The sequence below is a fragment of the Lissotriton vulgaris genome, chromosome 1_1 (assembly GCF_964263255.1).
Source record: "Lissotriton vulgaris chromosome 1_1, aLisVul1.2, whole genome shotgun sequence".
NCBI lineage: Eukaryota > Metazoa > Chordata > Amphibia > Caudata > Salamandridae > Lissotriton > Lissotriton vulgaris.
The window spans coordinates 97,476,462-97,482,461 of NC_141685.1; positions in this window are offsets into that span (position 1 = coordinate 97,476,462).

Genomic DNA, 6,000 nt, shown 5'->3' on the forward strand with positions numbered 1-6,000 from the left:
TAGCCAGGCCGAGCACACTTCAGAAGAGTGCAGGATCAATAATGAAGGTCACAGAGCTGCAGCTGTGTGATAGCCAGGCCGAGCACACTTCAGAAGAGTGCAGGATCAATAATGAAGGTCACGGAGCTGCAGCTGTGTGATAGCCAGGCCGAGCACATTTCAGAAGAGAGCAGGATCAATAATGAAGGTTGCAGAGCTGCAGCTGTGCGATAGCCAGGCCGAGCACTTCACTTCAGAAGAGTGCAGGATCAATAATGAAAGTCACAGAGCTGCAGCTGTGTGATAGCCAGGCTGAGTACTTCACTTTAGCAGAGTGCAGGATCAATAATGAAGGTCTGAGATCTGCAGCTGTGAGATAGTCAGGCCCAGCACACTCCAGGAGAGTGCAGGATCAATAATGAAGGTCGCAGAGCTGCAGCTGTGAGATAGCCAGGCTGAGAACACTTAAGAAGAGTGCAGGATCAATAATGAAGGTCACAGAGCTGCCGCAGCTGTGAGATAGCCAGGCCGAGTACTTCACTTCAGAAGAGTGCAGGATCAATAATGAAGGTCACAGAGCTGCTGCTGTGTGATAGCCAGGCCGAGCACACTTCAGGAGAGTGCAGGATCAATAATGAAGGTCACAGAGCTGCAGCCGTGTGATAGCCAGGCCGAGCACACTTCAGAAGAGTGCAGGATCAATAATGAAGGTCACAGAGCTTCTTGTCTCTCGGTAGGATCGAGAGAGAAGAAGAGGTGAAAAACGAAGGGGGAATTTAATGAAAGGGGGCAAGGTATCCCCCTCTTGACCCCCTAGGAATGTTGTTGGGGTTATTAAAGGGTCCCGTGGGAAAAAAAAAAAAAAATGATTTTTCACGGTAGAAGCGCTTCAAGGGCCGCGAACTGGGCCGCAAACTGGTAGCGAAATGGGAATTCGCCATTTTGTGCTTCGTTAATTAAATTACTAGGTATAAGGGGGTGCGGGAGACGTATCCTAATCCCCTATGTTTCCTGAGGGTGGCTGAGGAGGCTCATATATGTTGATACATCTCTTCTAGCGGCTGCGCCATCTTGCCTTTTTTCCAATGCCACAATTTTGTCGTGCACGGCAGCCATTTTAGATGCCAGGCTGGTCCCAGGCTATCACCTACCCCTGCGGATGTAGTTTATGGCCCCAGCTGTAGAGAATTCAGACATGCCAACCCTCCCGATTCAGGCGTGAGACTACTGATTTCAGTGCTAGTCTCCCGCCTCCCGATTTCTGCAAGCAAAAACCCGGGGGCATATTACGAACAACTAGCGATAATTTTTGTCTCTAACTTGTTTAGAGACAAAAATTATCGCCGCACATCGGCGATTTTTATCGCAGATAAACCTTGCTATTATCGCAGAAAAGTCAGCGATATTCATGTATTATCGAGCAAATGCTCTTAGCCATGTTATCCACCTCCCATTGGATAACATGGCTAAGAACTGCTCAGGGCAGGTGTTAGATTTTGGAGATATTCGCGCTTAGCGCGAATATCTCCAAAAGTTGGTAATAGGAGATAGCGATGTTAGGGACTGTTTCCAGTCGCTAACATCTTAGCACGCCACTTTGCATGTCATTAGTGATAAGTATCACTGACATGCAAAGCGGGGCCCAAGATGGTCGCTATCTCCTTTTAGCTATCACTAACTGGTGTTAGCGACAGCTTGGTAATAGGGAGATAATTTTATCTCCGCTTTCATGGCTTTTAAAGCCAAAAAAGCGGAGATAAACCCCCTTGATAATATGCCCCACGATTCCTTGGGGGTTTCAGCTGACAGGGCTTGGTATTGTGTTACATGGTAATTTTTCCAGGAAACGTCAGAGGGTCGATGCAGGGGTTCTAGAAGAGGTGATAAACCATTTAAGCCTCATGAACAAGCGCATGGTCTTTTAAAGATTTGTGAAGTACTCGGGCGGCGGTGTGTGTGTGCCCTCTTTCAGGAGCGGGCGGGGGGCACTGCCAGCAACGTGCCAGGTCAGGTAGTGTTCAACACGTGCATCATCCTTTCTCTGCCTGCTATTGCGCTCCATGCTTCGGAAAGGTAAGAAAAAGAACGTGCATTTGAGTTTGAAATGTCCGATCCTGCAGCAGCACACTTCCAAAGCCCACACATGACAATAACCCGATTCAAGGCCCCATTCACCCGTTTTTAAAAAAATAGATAACACTCCAACAAAGTAAGATTATAAAACTTTATTAACTTTTAACTATAATGAACGGAACAAAAACTGTAAAAACATTTAAACATTTTTCACCCAAAAAAGCAACAATGGTCAGAAGCTGTCTTTTGTGCGAATAGTCCCAAGGCAGCACAACGTGCAGAGTTCTGGACGGCACCCAGGTGATGTCGCCTGGGTGCCGCACTGGTTTTGGGATCCTACAATGCTGCTCCGAAAATTGGCGTGGGGCATCCCGGGTGGTGCCGGGGGAGGCCTCGTCAGTAGCGGTCTGTTGTGCGAATAGTCCCAAGGCAGCAGAACGCGCTGAGATGTTGATGGCACCCAGGTGATGTCCAGTAAACTGCCGCACTGGTTTTGGTATCTTACAATGCTGCTCCGAAAATTGGCGTGCGGCGGCCCGGGGGGCGTGGGGGAGGCGGCGTGAACGGGCCTCCCCAGGTGGCGGCCATCCAGCTGAGTTGCGCCCGCTCTTGCGGCTACAGCGTCTCGCTCACCATGTTGTTGAGTTGCTCCCACTCTTGCAGTGCAGCGATAGGCGGCTGCCACATGACTCTTAAAATGGCGGACGGCTCTTCGGTTTTGGGCCTGGTCCACTGAAATGGCCCTGGGACACCTTAGAACTCGGACGCTTGCCTGCTAGGGCTTGGGCTCCATTCTCGAAAAGCGTCCCCTCAGCCGTGAAGATTCTACAAAAGTCTTGGGGGCCCCCGACTCCCGCAGGCTTCCGGTGGGGAGCGGCTGCCATGATTGCTCGCGGAATGACCACGACGGAGCCACGAGATGGTGGGGCTCTCATGCTGACGCCAGCTTCAGTCTGAATGATCCAGAAACAAGGTGTGGCTTTCATCGTTTGGGAAAAAAAAATGTTCTAAACCAATGAAAAGTGTTATTTTTAGGTCATATGACCAAGCCTTCCATCTTTAGGAAACCAAAAGTAAAATGAACCAATGAAAAGTTTTATAAACAAGTCACATGACCTGTTATGCGGCATAGGGCTACAAAAAGCGTAGAAAATCCGTTGGCACGTGAGGCGGCGTCAGTAGCGGACCGATGTGCGAATAGGCCGAAGGCAGCACAACGCGTCGAGATCCGGATGGCACCGAGGTGGTGTCCAGCAAATTGCCGCACTGGTGTGGCCATCCTACAATGCTGCGCCGAAAGACGGCGTGTCCAGCTGAGTTGCGGTCACTCTTGCGGTACAGTGACTCGAACGCGCCGAGATCCGGATGGCACCGAGGTGGTGTCCAGCAAGTTGCCGCACTGGTGTGGCCATCCTACAATGCTGCGCCGAAAGTCGGCGTGGGGTGCCCCGTTGGCTTATGAGATGATGTCAGTAGTGGACCGATGTGTGAATAGGTCGGAACCAGCACAAGGCGCCAAGATCCGAATGGCAAGTCCTGGATGTTGAGTGCCATAGTTGAGAGTTCTGAGCAGTGCTTGTAAGACTGTCTGAAGCTTATTTGCACCTGCTGCAGCTTCACTATTGCCCTGGTGTGGCCAAAGGTCGCACATGACATAGGCGGCCGGCTCCCGAGGTCCGGCGGAACTTTTTTCCTTTTCCTTTCTGCTTCTTTTCCTACAATCCGTTTCATCTGAAGACACGACCAGGTCCCTGAATGTGTGCAGGGGGACGCTATTGATTGAATGAAAATGGCGGCTTGACCCAAAGCTGACTCAAGCGTTGCTGTTGATGCTATACAGACAAAAATTGGTTTTCAGTTTGTACATTCTTCAGGATTTTTTTTCCATCCAAGTCTGATTGAGAGTTTGTAGAAAAATGGCTTCAGATTTTCCACATACTACTCTTCAACATTCTTCCTAAATGTAACAATGTGAAACTCACTAGGAGAACGGCTGTTTCTGTTTCCTTTCAAAATGCTGCCAACAATATTTTCTGAATGGAAGACACCATCTTGTAGCATAAAGGGCCGAAAGGGGTTCTGGTCTAGCCGATGGTTGGTGGAGACATTTTGACTATATCTTGGACCTGCCCGGACTCGCCCAAAATGGCGCCGGTATAAATGGGACTCGTAACTCCTTGCCCGCAAATGTATATCTAGAAAATGTTATTGTAAGTCGCCCTGTCTTATTTTAATTACAAAATGTACGTCCACCGATTCCGCAACTGTTAGACACCTTAGTTCTTGCAACCTAATGGCCCGCTCGTTACGTTCCTCTACAGTGTAAATGTCTCCTCATCATATACGATTTCAGTTTGCTCCGTGGCCGGCCCACGTGGTTATAGGCCCGTATTTGTATACTGACATTTTCACAATAAAGGTTTTTAAAACAAAACACGGTAGTAGTATTTACATTGGTAAAGTTTTTACTTTTAGTCACTGTTTTCGAATCAGTAAAAGGCAAGTGAAATAAAGCAGTCCAATTACATGACGGATAAAAGGTATAATATGTAGGAACGCAGTAAAGATAAATGGTCAAGGGCAGTTGTGTTTTCCACTCCTGCAACATAAAGTGATCGATAAGAATCTGATAATCAGGCGTATCGGCGACTAAGACAGCAGGCCGAGTATCTTTTACTCAACGGCTCCGTCATGGAACGAAGAAACGCCCTTTTTCTCGAAAAAGGAATATATTTTACTTGCAGGACAGTTGTACATTTTCCGGGAAAGTACATTAGCCTGGAATATTATAACATATGTTTTAAAAAAAATAATGTTCGAAAACAATAAAAAGCGTAATTTTTAGGTCATATGACCAAGCTTTTCATCATTAAAATAACAAAAGTAAAATGAACCAATGAAAAGTTTTATTAACAAGTCACATGACCTGTTATGCTTACGTTACGCGCTGCGCGCCGCGCCTCGGATCACTTCCGGGTGCGCTAACTCGGCGTGTCATATAACGCATTACGCGACAACGTAGGTCAAGACTATAGTCAAAATGTCTCCACCAACCAGCGTTCGGAACACAACCCCTTTCAGCAGTCCAAAAAGTTCTGTTAAATGACAACAGAGGGGACAGGCAACAAGAACCATCAGTCAAAGAGGGGAGGGCAAGTTCTTCTCTTCCGGGTCATGTTGGGGCGCTACCGGAACTGATCGAATTGGTAGTCTACAGTGTTTCTGGATGTTTCAGACTAAAGCTGGCGTCAGCATGAGAGCACTTCCATCTCGTAGCTCCGTCGTGGCCATTCCACGAGCAGACATGGCAGCCGCTCCCCACCAGAAGCCTGCGGGAGTCGGAGGCCCCCAAGACTTTTGTAGAATCTTCACGGCTGAGGGGACGCTTTCGAGAATGGGACCCAAGCCCTATCAGGGAAGCGTCCGAGTTCAAAGATGTCCCAGGGCCATTTTAGTGGACCAGGCCGAAAACCGAAGAGCCGGCCGCCATTTTGAGAGTCCTGTGGCAGCCGCCTATCGCTGCACCGCAAGAGCGGGAGCAACTCAACTACATGATGAGCGAGACGCTGTAGTCGCAAGAGCGGGTGGTAAACAGCTGAATGGCGGAAGAGGCACAGTGTAGCAAAAGCGGGCGGAATGGCAACTGAAACGGTAAAGGGGCGCCCCACTACAGCGTGTCTTCAGGTCAAACGGATTGTGGGACAAGGTCCAGAATTGAAGAGTCATCAAAAGGCAAAAAGTTCCGCCGGACCCCGGGAGCCGGCCGCCTATGTCGGGGGCGATCTCAGGCTATACCAGTGCTATAAGACTTGGGGAGGGTGTCGGAGCCAAGCGTCTTCTCCGAGTCCGTGCCATCACACCGTCCCTCGGGGGCCTCCGTCAAGCGGTTTAGGGAGGTACCATATAACATTGTTTTCAAATGCAGTCAGGTCCACAAACGACCCTCAC